We start from the raw sequence: 16303 nt of genomic DNA on the forward strand, positions 1-16303 counted from the left end.
TGACACAAGAGAGTAGAGAATGGCCCTATGAATATTCTTCTAAGCATAATGTGCTCTAGAATGACCAAAAGGCCATTCTACCATACACAATGTGCTTTGAGAGTCCGTTCAAAAGCACACCATGGATGGCCCTGTTGAAAGAACGGTAGAGGAGGAGAAGACACACACACAGGAGCAAACCCTAATGTATATTGCAAACCCTAACCATAGAGGGAAGCCATGTCCACTCTCACACACAAAGCATAATGCACTAATCCATGATCCACACAACACACAATGAGTTGTGTCCACACTCTTCTAACCCTAGCTAATGTCCACACACTATGACCAGCTGGACACGCGGTCATTTATGTCTCACACATGTTCCTATCTAATCTGCCAGCACATAGCATAGCTGGCTCACACTAACATCGAGCTTGAATATCTCAACAGCCCCTCTCAAGCTCATGATGTACTGCCGATGAAGATGTAGATGAGCTTGGGATATCAAGACTCTCAACACTCCCCCTCAAGCTCATCCCATGTACTCCCAACATAGTCCGGAAGTACTCGAACTTCTCCCTGCTAAGTGGCTTCGTGAAGATATCAGCCACCTGCTCATCAGTCTTCACATAGTGAAGATCAACTGTACCATCCAGCACCTTTTCTCTGACAAAGTGATAATGGACCTCTATGTGTTTGGTCCTCGCATGAAACACTGGATTCTTTGCCAGCTGTATACTGCTCATGTTGTCACAATGTATGACAACTTTCCCATCAAGAGGCTCACATAAATCTGCCAAGAGACTCTTTAACCAAACAGCCTCGCAAGTAGCAATGGCTGCTCCCCTGTACTCAGCCTCTGTACTGGATAAAGCAACTGTAGGTTGCTTTTTGCTACTCCAACTCACCACAGCACTTCCAAGTGTAAAAGCATATCCACTAGTAGACCTCCTGTCATATGCGCTACCTGCCCAATCAGCATATGTGTAGCCATGAATGTCCAAGCTTTTACCACTCTCATAAAATAGACCATAATGTGCTATGGTCTTCACATATCTCATGATGCGTCTCACTGCATCCAAATGTGGTTTCCTGGGGCTCTGCATAAACTGACTGACTAGCCCCACTGCATAACTCAAATCTGGGCGTGTGATAGTCATGTATATGAGACTACCAACCATCTTCCTGTACATGGAAGGATCATCCAATTCCTCGCCATAATCAGCCCTCAACTTCATATTTTGCTCCAATGGCGTACTCAAAGGTTTACATCCTGTCATGCCATACTTTGCCAACATATCCAAGGCATATTGGCGCTGTACTAACCAAGTACCTGCATGATCTTTCACCACTTCAATGCCAAGGAAGTATCTCAACTCACCAAGATCTTTCATGTCAAATTTCCCACTTAAAGCTTGCTTGACATGCATCACATCTGCACTATGATCACCTGTAATAATCAAGTCATCCACATAGATGACTAGTAACACAATCCCATGCTGTGTCTTCTTCACATACAGTGAAGAATCTGCTGTAGAAATCTGGAAACCAAGTGAGATAAGATATCTACTCATCTTATCACTCCAGGCACGTGGTGCTTGCTTTAGACCATACAATGCCTTTTTCAACCTGCATACGTGAGTGGGATATCTAGGGTGTACATACCCTTCTGGCTGTGCCATGTATACTTCCTCTTGTAGATCTCCATTCAGAAATGCATTCTTAACATCCATCTGATGTATTTCCCAGCCATTAGCTGCAGCCATAGCAATGACTGCTCTCACTGTGCCCATCTTAGCCACTGGGCTAAACGTCTCATCATAATCCAATCCATGAGTCTGTGCATATCCCTTTGCTACCAATCTTGCCTTATGTCTTTCAATAGAACCATCAGATTTGCACTTCACTTTGTAGACCCATTTACATCTAATAACATTCTTGTCCTTTGGTAGGGCAACCAAATCCCATGTATCATTATGGACCAATGCATCCATCTCTATGTCCATTGCTTTCTCCCATACATGCTCTCCAATAGCCTCTGTGTAGCATGTAGGTTCCACATGCTTGACCATAGATGTCATGTATGCATAGTGCATAGCAAAATCTCTGTATGTCAACCTGTCAACAGGATATCTGACCCTCTGGGATCTCCGCAATGCATGCGGGTCACTCTGTACACCTGTGACTCTAGCATGTGGTGGCACATATCTGTCCTGTCTAGCACCAGGTGTGCGTAAAACAGGTATGCCAAGCTCCTCATCCAAACTTTCAGAACTGGATGACTCATATCCTGTGATTCCAATCCCTTCGACTTTCTTCTTTCCTTTGTCCATAGCACTACTCCCAGTGCTTACACTCTCATGCCTCAGACGTCCTGACCATGGACGAACACTGCTACTCTCAGCTTCTGCTCTGCTGGCCCAGACATAGTAGTAGAACTTGACCTTGCTTGTGATGGCAAGTTCACATGTACATCAGCCTCAAGTGTCTCAATAACACCCTCATCTTTTGCCTTATACCAACTAGCAAGCTCATCAAACACCACATCACGTGAGATGACCACTTGTCTAGTTTGTGGATTATAACACTTGTAGGCTTTTCGATCCTATGCATATCCAACAAATATACATTTCTCTGCCTTAGGATCCAACTTTCTTCTCCTTTCATCAGGCACATGAACATAAGCTATGCATCCAAAAACTTTAAGATGCCCAATGTCTGGCCTGTAACCTGTGAGCCGCATCTCTGGCATGCTTCCATGAAAGGCTGCTGTAGGTGTTTTGTTCAATATGTATACTGCAGTAGCACAAGCTTCTGCCCAATAGTAATCTGGCATGCTCTTTTCATTAAGCATTGCCCTTGCCACTTCACATATGACTCTGTTCTTTCTCTCAGCCACACCATTCTACTGAGGTGTATACCTGCAAGTCAATTGTCTCCTTATTCCATGCTTCCTCAAGAAGTGCTCAAAAACTTTTGAGGTGTATTCACCACCTCCATCTGTCCTCAGACATTTAATCCAACAGCCATACTGCTTTTCTGCAAAAGCTTTGAAATCCATGAATTTTTCCAATACTTCACTCTTCTCCCTGAGAAAGTAAATCCATGTCATCCTGCTAAAGTCATCAATGAATGTAACATAGTATAAACTGCCTTTGATAGACGGGTTTTGTGCAGGACCCCATACATCACTGTGCACAATCTCAAGTGGCCTGTTACTCATATTTCCTTCTCTAGGAAATCTCAATCTTGCCTGCTTCCCAAACTGACAGGCTTCACAAACATGCATATGTCCATCATATTTGAACCTAGGCAATCCATTCACAATGCCTCTTGTTTGCATGTTCTTTAATCTCTGTATATTTACATGGCCAATCCTCTTGTGCCACATATCAATATCCTGTACCACATTCCTGCTCTTTGAGAACATGGCTGATTTTAGCTCAGGAATTCCAGCATCCAGCTTAAACAGTCTTCCTTCTTTCTTGCCTTTAGCAATCACTCTACATCCATGTTTGAAGTCTTCAACAAAGCATCCATGCTCGTTGAATCTAACCTGTAATCCCTGTTCCACCATTTGACCAACTGAGGCCAAGCTTTTAGTGATTAAAGGCACATACAGCACATCTGACATGGACTTTGTCTGACCATTATGCATGACCAATGGTACACTTCCAACATGTGTAATGACATGCTGGGTATCATCACCTGTTTCCACATAGCCTTTGACATCCATTGGCTTCATGTGCTCAAACCATTCACCATGGCATGTCATATGATTTGATGCACCTGAGTCCATATACCATGTATCATCATTCTCAGCATTTGTTGTCATAGTACCCACAACATGCTTCATGGCAAACAAATGATTTGCAGCTCCATCATTGCTACTTGATGCATAGTTACCACCATGTTGTGCATAGTTTCCACCATAATGACCACCACGTTGTGCTCTTCCCCCTCTCAAATCATTCTGTTTGCGAAAGCAATCTCTCGCCATATGACCATATTTGCCACAATAATGGCATTCCACATCTTGCATAGAATTTTGTTGGCCTTGCCAACGTCCTCGACCACGGGGGGTACCTCTACCTCGCTGAGGTGCATAACCACGACCACCTCGAATACCATAGGAAGGCTGAAAATTCTGTTGTGGAGGTCTATCCTGCCATCCACGACCATTACCACCACGTCCACGTGATGCAAATCTCCCCCTGCCTCTAAAACCTCTCTGCGAGTAAAATGCCTGATTTCTGCCATCATCATGGCTAGTAGATGCATCCTGAAATGAATCATTGAGCTTGATTTCCTCAACCAACAAGAGGGAAACCAACTCATCGAAGTCGGGTAGACCTGTACTCCTCACTGAGATAGATGTATCAAAGGATTTGTATTCCTTGCCAAGACCACGCAAGGTAATATCCACCAAATCATCATCAGGCATGGGGGCATTTATTGTGGCCAATGCATCTGCAAACTTCTTGATTTCTTGCACATAATCATGTATGCTCCTTTTATTCCTTTTCACATTGTGTATTTGCTGTCGCAATTGAGACTTGCGAGCACTCGTATCTGTATCAAACATTTTGACCAAAGTATCCCATGCATCTTTGGGATTCTCAGCATCCTGAATGTGTATGAGCATAGCATCAGATATACATATAGACAAATAATGCAGCACTTTGAATGCTCTCTCTGACCACTGCTTATGAGCAATAAGCTGCTGCTGTGTAGGTTGCCGAGGTAGCTCGGGCTCTGGCTCAGCACCTGTAATGAGATTCCAGAATCCTTTCCCTTTCAAGAAACTCTTTATCCTGTACTTCCATGCCTGGAAGTTCTTCCTATCCAGCTTCTCACCAACAATCTGAACTGGATTGTCAGACATGTTCGCTCAATGCATACACCTTCCGCACACTTCAAATCTGTAAGTGAGCCTTCCTCAGCTCAACCACACTCCAATGAATGTTTCAGATACTCCAAGATAGCCAACAAACTCCAAATTTGATGTAGAAAATCAACCTGTAATCATCTGAGATGAACTGACTCACGCAGTGCGGAATACCCTGAATGTACACGCCTTCCAAGGCTCCAAATCGCAATGTAATGGTGCAATCAAGTCTAGGCAACTTGCATTGACACCTAATGAACCTCAATGTTGAGTATCAACTCCATCTGACATGTGTAATCATCAATTTTTGAAAACCCCTTTTTCTGTTTTTGAAAAAACCAAAAAAACCAGAAAAACCAGTAATGATTTGGCTCTAATTCCTTCAATATTTGACCAAATTGAGCAACCAGGCATTCATTGGCTTAGCAATAGTGTCCTTCAACTCCATGTAAGAGGAATTTGTCCAATTGTAAAACACCAAAGATTAATTGCTCGATTAAAATGCTCTGTTTCTCTGTAACTAGTGGACAGCCTGTTTTAATCAGCTCATTCCCAGCTCAATTAAGCATCATTTGTCAAACAAATCACATAGCCCTCTTCTCCAAGATGTAAAGCATCCAATTGCTAAGAAGGTTGTGGAATATATCAAGTAACCAATGAGAAATCAAACTCCTCGTGGGCAAAAAACCAGAAAATAGCTCTGTTTCCTCTGTTCTAGCTGCGCCGCCTGCTGTAGGGCCCTTTGGGAAGCTTTAAGATGCTAATTGAAGATGCCTATAGGTGCCCAACACACCTAGGCATGTGTGTAACCCATCAATGCTTGGATTTTTGTCAAATACATGCTCCAAATTGATCAATTTTTGGCTTCTTTTTCACTGTTTTGTGAGAGGTCAAAAACCAGAGTTTTCCACTCAATTAAATACATCCAAATTGCTCCAAAATTTGTTCAAAGCTTGCACATGGGTTGCCAATACATCCCTCTTTGTCAAATACATGTTTGCTTTGCCAGAATCATACATATTTCCACCATACATCAATGTTGTCAAGCTTTAATGGAAAGCTTCAAAAACCAGAATTTTGCCTTGCTTTGATTTGCTCTAAACTGCTTTGCTTTTGCCTGTTTCACCTGCAATCCGCTCAAGGATGTTTAGAAGACCTTACCCGGTAGGCCAAGCTTTCAGATCTGATAATATTTGGTGTGCTCCAAGCTTCACAGCTCCAATGGCAGCTTCACAGCTTCTTTTCACAGCTTCTTCTTCCCTCTTCACTCACTCACTCATAAACCCTAATAAACAGCACAAGGCTCTGATACCATGTTGAAAGAACGGTAGAGGAGGAGAAGACACACACACAGGAGCAAACCCTAATGTATATTGCAAACCCTAACCATAGAGGGAAGCCATGTCCACTCTCACACACAAAGCATAATGCACTAATCCATGATCCACACAACACACAATGAGTTGTGTCCACACTCTTCTAACCCTAGCTAATGTCCACACACTATGACCAGCTGGACACGCGGTCATTTATGTCTCACACATGTTCCTATCTAATCTGCCAGCACATAGCATAGCTGGCTCACACTAACATCGAGCTTGAATATCTCAACAGGCCCTAGGGCCATTTTTCCATGGAAAACCTTGATGTATTTTAAATGCATATTTAGAGCTTGGCCCTAGGGAGTTCATAGGAGAATTGTCCTAGGGCCATTATAAATCACACCATGGATGATAGAATGGCCCTAGGGTCATTCTTTCAAGCACACCATGGATGCAAAATACATCACGATTGTCCATGGAAGAATGACCCTAGGGGAATTCTAAAGCACACTTTACACACCATCCATTTTTTCTTTTTTCATGGATTGTGTGGTTTAGAATGGCCATTGAGCCATTCTTTCAAGCACACCATGGATGGTGTGTAAAATTTACCAGTAGAGTTGACACAAGGGACTAGATAATGTAGGTAGGACCATTCTTGCAAGTCTTAATATTTTATACATGCACATATAGATATTTGCGTAAGGACCATTTTAAAACTTGCCAATAGTTGGGAGAATGGCCCTAGCACATCAAGATTGTCCATGGAAGAATGGCCCTAGGGCCATTCTAAAGCACACCATGGATGGTAGAAGGACCCTAGGGCCATTCTTTCTCAAGCACCCCATGGACGGTGTGCTTTAGAATGGACATAGGGCCATTCTTTCAAGAACGTTATGCTTACAAGAATGGCCCTAGGGCCATTTTTCCATGGACAATCTTGAGATATTTTTCATGCATGCCTAGAGATTGGCCCTAGGAAGTTGACACAAGGGAGTGGATAATGGCCCTTTAAAGACCATTCTTGCAAGCACAATGTGCTTTGGAATGGGCTTAAGGCCATTCCACCATGCACAATGTAAGAATGGCCCTAGGGCCATTCTAAAGAACATCTTGGATGGTAGAATGGACCTTTGTCCTATATTTAAAGACATTGTGCATGGTAGAATGGACCTTTGTCCTATATTTAAAGACATTGTGCATGGTAGAATGGCTATAGGCCGATTCTAAATCATATTGTGGATGGTAGAATGGCTGTAGGCCGATTCTAAAGCATATTGTGGATGGTAGAATGTTCCTAGGGCCATTCTAAAGTGCATCATGGATGTCATAATGGACCTAGGGCCATTCTTTCAAGTACATTGTGCAGTTCGAATGGTTCCAGTGCCATTATACTTTGCACATTCTTCATGTTTTTATGCATGCATGGATAGAGAATGAAACTTCCACCATTCTAAGATTCATCATCAGTTGACATAAGGGAGAAGAGAATCACCCTAGGGATTGGCATTCACATCTCAAGATTGGTCCTAAGACCATTCTTGTAAGTCTTAATATTTTATGCATGCTATAGAGATTGGCCTAAGGACCATTTTAAGACTTTCTAGTAGTTGACACAAAGGAGTGAAGAATAACCCTATAACAATTCTTGCATGTGCTTAATAATTCCCCTAATGCCATTATACCATGCACAATGTGCTTGGGAGAATCGCCCTAGGTACATTCTAAAGCACATCATGGATAAGAATGGTCCTAATAATGGACCTAAGGCACATCTTGCAAGCACAGTGTGCTCTTTAATGGCCCTATGACCATTATCCTACAAAATGTGCTTGAAACAATGGCACTAGGGCCATTCTACACTCCCTTAAGTCAACTCCCTAGGGTCAATCTTTACATATGCATGCAAAATACATCGAGGATTTCTATGGAAGAATGGCCCTAGACCCATTATTGTAATATCAATGATGTCTTAGGGCCATTCCAGCACATCATGGATGGAAGAATGGCCCTAGGGCCATTTTTTCAAGCACATTATGCAAGTAGAATGTTCCTAATGAACATCTTACAAGCACAATATGATCTAGAATGGCCCTATTGGGCCATTCCCCTACACAATATGCTTGAGAGAATGGACCTAGGGCCATTCCCCTACACAATATGGTTGAGAGAATGGACCTAGGGCCATTTTACACTCCCTTATGTCAACTCCCTACTAGGGCCAATCTCTACATCTGCATGCAAAATACATCAAGATTTTCCATCGAGAAATGGCCCTAGGGCCATTCTTTCAAGCACATTATGCTTACACGAATGGCCCTATGACCATTCTTCCATGGAAAATCTTGATGTATTTTTCATGAATATGTAGATATTGGCCCTAGGGAGTTGACAAAGGGTAGTGGAGAATGGCCCTAAGACCATTCTCACAAACATAATGTGCTTTGGAATGGCCTTAGGGCCATTCCACCATGCACGCTTGAAAGCATGGTCCTAGGGCCATTCTAAAGAACATCATAGATGGTAGAATGGACCTAGGTCCAATATTTCATGCCACTCTAAAGCATAGTTTTGATATTTTATATATGCACATATAGAGTTTGGCCCTATGACCATTCTAAAGTTCACCAATAGTTGACACAAGAGAGTAGAGAATAGACTATTATTTGGAATGTTCTCGAGAATGACTAAAAGGAAATTCTACCATGCACAATGTGCTTTGAGACAATGGCCTTAGGGCCATTAAAAAGTAAACTATGGATGGTAGAATGGCCCTAGGGTCATTCTTCCATGGAAAATCTTGATGTATTTTGCATGCATATATAGATCTTGGCCCTAGGGAGTTGACACAAGGGAGTGGAGAATGGCCCTAGGGCCATTATAAATCACACCATGGATAGCAGAATGGCCCTAGGGCCATTCTTTAAAGCACATCATGGATGCAAAATACATCAAGATTTTCCATGGAGGAATGGCCCTAGGGCCATTCATGTATGAACAATAAGCTTGAAAAAATGGCCCTAGAGCCATTCTAAAGCATGACCGATGGATGGTAGAATGGCCCTAGTGCCATTCTTTCAAGAACACCATGCATGGTGTGCTTTAGAATGTCCATAACGCCATTATTTCAAGCACATTGTGCTTAAAAGAATGGCCCCAGGGCCATTCTTCCATGGACAATATTGATGTATTTTGCATGCATGTCTAGAGATTGGCCCTAGGGAGTTGACAAAAGGGAGTGGATAATGGACCTAAGACCATTCTTGCTTTGGAATGGGCCTAAAGCCATTCCACCATGCACAATGTAATAATGGCAATAGGACCATTCCACAAGCATAATATGCTTGTAGAATGATCCTAAGTCCATTCCACCATGCACAAAGTAAGAATGGCCCTACGGCCATTCTAAAGAATATCGTGGATGGTAGAATGGACCTAGGTCCAATCTTTCAAGCACATTGTGCATGGTAGAATGGTAGTAGGGAAATTCTAAACATATTGTGGATTGTAGAATGGCCGTAGAGCCATTCTAAAGCACATCATGCATGGTAGAATGGCCCTAGGGCCATTCTTTCAAGTACATTGTGCAATTAGAATGGTTTTAGTGCCATTCTACTATGCACATTCTTGATGTTTTTATGCACAAGTAGAAAATGACAGTGGAACCATTCTAAAATTCACCATCAATTTACATAAGGGAGTAGAGAATGGCCCTAGGAATTGGCACTGAGATCTCAAGATTGGCCCAAGGACAATTCTAAAATTTACCAGTCCTTGACACAAGGTACTGGACAATGGAGCTAGGACCATTCTTACAAGTCTAAATATTTTATGCATGCACATGTAGAGATTTTCCTATAGAGCATGCTAAAACTTACACAAGGGATTGGGGAAAGGCCCTAGGACCATTACCAATACAATGTGCTTTAATAATGGCCCTAACACCATTCTACCATGCACAATGTGCTTAGATGAATCCCCCTGGGTACATTCTTATCACATCATGGATGCTAAAACGGCTCTAGGGGCATTCTTTCAAGCACATTATGCAAGTAGAATGGCCCTAAGGCACATCTTTCAAGCACAATGTGCTCTTGAATGGCCCTATGACCACTATCCTACAAAATGTGCTTGAAACAAGCCCTAGGGCCATTCTACACTCCCTTCTGTCAACTCCCTAAGGTCAATATCTAAATATGCATGCAAAATACATCAAGATTGTCAATGGGAGAATGGCCCTAGGGCCATTATTGTAGTCTCACTAATGTTTTAGGGCCATTATAGCACATCATGGATGGAAGAATAGACCTAGGGCCATTTTTTTCAAACACATTGTGCAAGTAGAATGGCCTTAAGGAACATATTGCAAGCACAATGTGCTCTAGAATGGCCCTATGGCCACTCTCCTACACAATGTGCTTGAGAGAATGGCCCTAGGGCCATTCTATGCTCCCTTATGTCAACTCTTCAGAGCTAATCTCTACATCTGCATTTAAAATACATCAAGATTGTCCATGGAAAAATGGCCCTAGGGCCATTATAGAGCACACCTTGGATGGACAAATGGCCTCAACACACTCTTTCAAGCAATTGTGCTTAGAGTCCTCCTTTCTCTAAGCGAAACTTTTCGAGCAAGGAAAAAATCGAGGGACACATTCCAAAGAATATGCACACAAGAAGGCTAAGGCCAGTAGAGAACACCATAGGTGTGCAACACAAATTCAACACATCTAGGAATGGATTGCATGTGTTTTTGTATAAAACTACTAAGCACTGAGTCAGAATTGATTTAGTCAACACTGATTTAGTCAACACTGAGTCAAAATTGATTTAGTCAACACTGAGTCAGAATTGATTTAGTCAACACTGACAGTGATGCAGTCAGAATTGATTCAATCAGCACACTGGTTCAGCACTCATCAGCACTGATTCGACACTGGCACTAATTCAGTCAGCACTTTTTCAATCAAAATTGATTCTGATTCAATTAGAATTAATTCAGTCAAAGAGAGAAAGAAAGAAGAAAGAAAGTTGTATTAACATCTTCCAAAAGGCCAAAATGACCAAAACGACCTATGAGACCAAAAGGTTACATCATATCCATGAGGTACATCATCCTGGGTTACACAAAATAGTAATAAAGAAAGATAAAAAATTCTAGAACTTTAAAATCTGATCTAGGTACATGAGCAGAGAGCTCTCATATCACCCTAATACATCCCTCATGGGCTGTTGTGACATGGTGCTCAAGGTGGTAAAACTGAGCTAGCATGAGAAGGTCCTGCGATGATGGGAGATGATGGCTCGAATCTTCCTATGGTGGCGTGGCCATGGGCGAGGGCCATGGGGTTTGGGGGCGTCGAGCTCTGCATAACTCAGTGGCTCTGCCAAGTGTCACACCTCTCTGCCGAGCTCCTACATTAGCCTGTGGTCTGGGTATCATGGGTGGATCGGCCCCCGGAGTGCTGGTATGGAAGAAGTCAGTGAGAGCTCTCTGTGCTGGTCCTCGAACAAGTACAGCTGATCTAGATCTCACTAAGGACTCCCTGTGTCCCCTGTGTCTACACAGCTCTAAAAGAAAAAGTCCCAGGCATCTCTCATCTGGGAAGTCCATGATCCTGCAAAGTGGTCCGAACCCAGCTCGGAAGAGGCAGTGGAACCTCCCCCGAATCTCATAGTATACAGGGCATCCCTTTGTCTCGGGCTCTATGTGATAGAGTTGGCATATCTTGTCCTCTGGTGTGGCTACCCTAGGCCCATATCTGGCAGTCTCAACTCTCAACTGGTGGCATGAGGTGCAGATCTGGCCGATCGCACATCTCACCCCAAAGGATAGGTGTATGTCCATATAGCATTTATGGATGATGAACCCATCCTTTGTCAGGCATAGGAGGTGATCTCTGTAGAAGGCCATCTTCGTCCTCCCTAGTGGACAACTAGGTGAACTCCATGTCCTCTGAGTATCCAGTCTGACAATGTCCTTCCTGATGATAACCCTATTCCGCTCAGTGCAGCTGAGAGAAACTGACGAGGCCTCTATGTTGTACTCGAAAGGGGGGGAGTGCCTCCATCTGCATACCATGGATGCCAAACCAAGTGCCTACCTGTGCATACTAGCACTTTGTATCTCCCTCAAGTGTCAACTATCTCATGAGGACTCCAGGGCTAGCTGGGGGTATCTAAGTTGAAGCTCCCATAGCCTATGCCAGTATGTCACTGTCTGGAATAGAGCCTCTGTCACTATCGATGTGCTGCACCCATCTCTACCCACACAATCTCATGTGACACTGATGGTTTACTCCTAATCATGCATGAGATCATCGCCACTAGGGACCTCTCCATCGGCTTCCACCCATCATATACCTCCTCTGTATCTATCTCAGCCGTCTCTCTCCTCTGTCTCCTCCTATGGTATAAGCTAGGACTCCAAATGGGGACACCATACAGTAGTGTAGGTGTAACTAGAGTATCAAATAGCCAAAGCTTTGTCCTCGGCTCCTGATACTGTATCTGTAAGCATTGCCTCTCTAGCGAGCCAAGGGCTGCATATCCCCTCATCAATCTAGCATCGGTTGCCTTCCGCATCGAGAGCTGAGGTCCAGCAAAAGTGATCGCAATGATGTAACATACTCCACAGGCTCTCCATTGTATGTAAACTATACTGCAAATCTAGTTATCCACTGTGATGAGGAGGTGTTAAAGATCATGAGCTTGGTCTTTCCAAGGTTCACAGTAAGTTCTCGGTCCTTGCAAAAGGCCCGTAATGCATCCAAATGCCTCTGCAGCCCCTCTGATGAATCAGAAATAAGAACAATATCATCTGCATACAAGAGGATCGATATCAAGACTCTCTCCTGCCCAAAGCAAGGCATTTCTTGTTTGGCTTTATCCTTCGAATAACCCACATTGTTTTGGGAATTTTTATCTCAATACATCCATGTGTTGAGGAAAACCATTCTCTAAACGATTTTTTTGATCAAAGGGAACCCGAGTGAAACCCACCAAATAACCTTCGAAAAGGAAGGAAATAAACACACTTTCTAAATATGTGTATACAAGTATAACACTATATTTAACATTCAAATAAGAGCATTCAATCAAATGCATGGCACTAGCCATCACCTTAAAACAAAACATGAAAAAATTGGTTTCCGAATAGCTATGGAAACTTAGCTAGAGTGAATCTAAGTTAAGGCTTTGTGGTGCTCATCCTAGCTAGATTTATATTTTCCAAGAGCACAAGCATGCCACTAATATTGAGCAATGAAATAGATATTATCTTTCAAATCAAGTGTGTACTAAAAGTTATAAATCTTTTTTATTGGGTATGCACATGCATGAGAGAGAGAGAGAGAGAGAGAGAGAGAGAGAGAGGGGGGGGGAGATGGAGAGTGTGTACTAAAAGTTATAAATCTTTTTTATTGGGTATGCACATGCATGAGAGAGAGAGAGAGAGAGAGAGAGAGAGAGAGAGAGAGAGAGAGAGAGAGAGGGGGGGGGGGGAGATGGAGAGTATGCACATGCATGAGAGAGAGAGAGAGAGAGAGAGAGAGAGAGAGAGAGAGAGAGAGAGAGAGAGAGAGAGGGGGGGGGGAGATGGAGAGTATGCACATGCATGAGAGAGAGAGAGAGAGGGGGGGGGAGATGGAGAGTAAGAGAGAGAGAGAGAGAGAGAGAGAGAGAGAGAGAGAGAGAGAGAGAGAGAGGGGGGGGGGGGGGGGGGAGATGGAGAGTAAGAGAGAGAGGGTGGGTCTTTTCCAAATTGTGGGGAATGTTTAAAAGAGAGTGGAGAGACAGGTGTACAAGATTGTAAAGATAAGAAAGTGAGACATCAAAGGGTGGGTCTTTTTCAAATGGAAAGATATAATTTTTCATGTGGAAATATTATACATGCAACCGACAAAGTGAGGAATAATTAAGCATGTAAAGATAAGGAATCTAAAGAGAAGGGAGAGAGAGAGAGAGAGAGAGAGAGATAGAAAGAGAAAGAGAGAGAGAGAGAGAGGGTGGGTTTTTTTTTTCAAACTATAGAGGATGGGTCTTTTTTTCAAACTATAGAGGATGGGTCTTTTTTTTATGGTGGGGAATAATTGTGCATGTGAAGGTATTGTACATGCAATGGACAAAGTGGGGAATAATTGAGCATGCAAAGGAACTAAAGAGAAGGTAGAGAGAGAGATGGAGAGATCATAGAGTGAGGAGAAAAGAAAGAGAGTGAGAGTGGAACTTTTTCAAATAGAGGGAATATTTGAAAGAGAGTGGGAAATTGGTGGGTAATAATTGAGAGTGTGAAGGTATTATACATGCAATGGACAAAGTGGGGAATAATTGAGCATGCAAAGGTATAGAGTGGGTGAGAGAGAGAGAGAGAGAGAGAGAGAGAGAGAGTGAGTGAGAGAGAGTGAGAGAGAGAGAGAGAGTGAAATCCATATTTGGAATCTAATCTTGCTCAAAGTCCCTCTCTATATAAACCTCATTGTATCCCCCTATACCTTACTCCACACTGACATCTCTCTACTACTAACTACACACACTGACATCTCTCTACTACTAACTACACACACCTACATCTCTCTACTACTCACTACATTTCTCTACTAACTACCTCTCTCTCTCTCTCTCTCTCTCTCTCTCTCTCTCTCTACTAAATCTCATTCTCTGTTACCACCTTTCACTCTCCACATCTTGGTTCCACCATCCTTGGAATGGCCAAGTCCAATGACATTCCTGCACAATGGTCCCAAGACTTTGCAACATAACTTTGGACTTAGAGGGCTTGATTGCTCTACAACTCCACCATATCACCCAACCCAAAAACCGAGGGAAGTATACAAACTCACTGCTCAGATGAACAATGCACTAACAAACATACAAAATATAATCACACAAGATCGAATTAGGTTTCGTGAATTTATGGTTAAAGCGTATACAGCTCTATGGGTGTGGTGGAGCATGGTGCCATCACAGACATGAAAGAAGGATGCATGCATGTTGTAATCTCAAATTGGTCAATGGAATGGGAATATCCTCTACGATCAATGCGCTCCAAGAGATCACATCTCGAAAGGGAACTCCTTAAGCACACACTCTCCAAGACGGTTCAATAGAGCATCACAGAGCACACTATTTTTTTTTTTGTAAAGAGAGGGTTTTCACCAAAAAAAAATATGACTTGAGGAGACCGCGCCAGCATGGCCTTCTCAGGGAATATTTAAAAAAAACGTCACAAACACCATCATCATCCCCACCTTGGGTGCTTCTCTTGTTGCATGCTGCCTCCTCTCCTTTCCTTACTCTACAGAGCATAGCTGTCTAGGTGGCATTATTTCTCCCAGCTCTACATTGTGGCCTTCTTCCTCAAAAAAATATGGCCTGGGGAGGCCACGCTAGCAGCCTCCTTAGGCCATATTCTTTTTATAGGCTCAGCTAGTGGAGAAACCACCCGCCGTGGGACGAAAAGAGCCTCGTGCAAAAACCACCCATTAGACAGGAAGAGCCTCTCATCACCTTTACGATGTGGAGGAACTTGGCCGTCCAAGCCATATACCACCTCACAACTCTACATTGTGACCTTAGCTTCACAAAAAAAATATGGCATGGGGAGGCCGCCAAGCCATTTTTTTTGGAGGCTCAACAGAGGAGGAACTTGGCTATCCAAGCCATATACGAGGTGATGGTCCTGTTAACGTTGCAATTCAAGGGTGTGGATATCTTGCACCTGTATGGGGACCAAGACACCAACATCATTAACCGCACATACACCACCTCCTAGCTCTACATTGTGACCTTAGCTTCACAAAAAATGAATGGCCTGGGGAGGCCGCGCCGACGTGGCCTACCGAGGCCATTTTTTTTGGAGGCTCAACAAAGGAGGAACTTGGTCGTCCAACATCATCAACCACATATATACCACCTTCCAGCTCTACATTGTGGCCTTAGCTTCACCAAAAAAAAAAGGCTTGGGGAAGCCGCGCCGGTGGAGCCTCCCGAGGCCATTTTTCATCAACGGCACATATACCACCTCCCAAATCTACATTGTGGTCTTAGTTTTTTTTTTTAAGGCATGGGGAGGCCATGTAAAAAAATCTAAGGCCACAATGCACGAAAGATG

This window comes from Cibotium barometz, chromosome 25, assembly GCF_041138505.1.
Source record: "Cibotium barometz isolate CiBa-2024 chromosome 25, ASM4113850v1, whole genome shotgun sequence".
In the NCBI taxonomy this organism is placed as follows: Eukaryota; Viridiplantae; Streptophyta; class Polypodiopsida; order Cyatheales; family Cibotiaceae; genus Cibotium; species Cibotium barometz.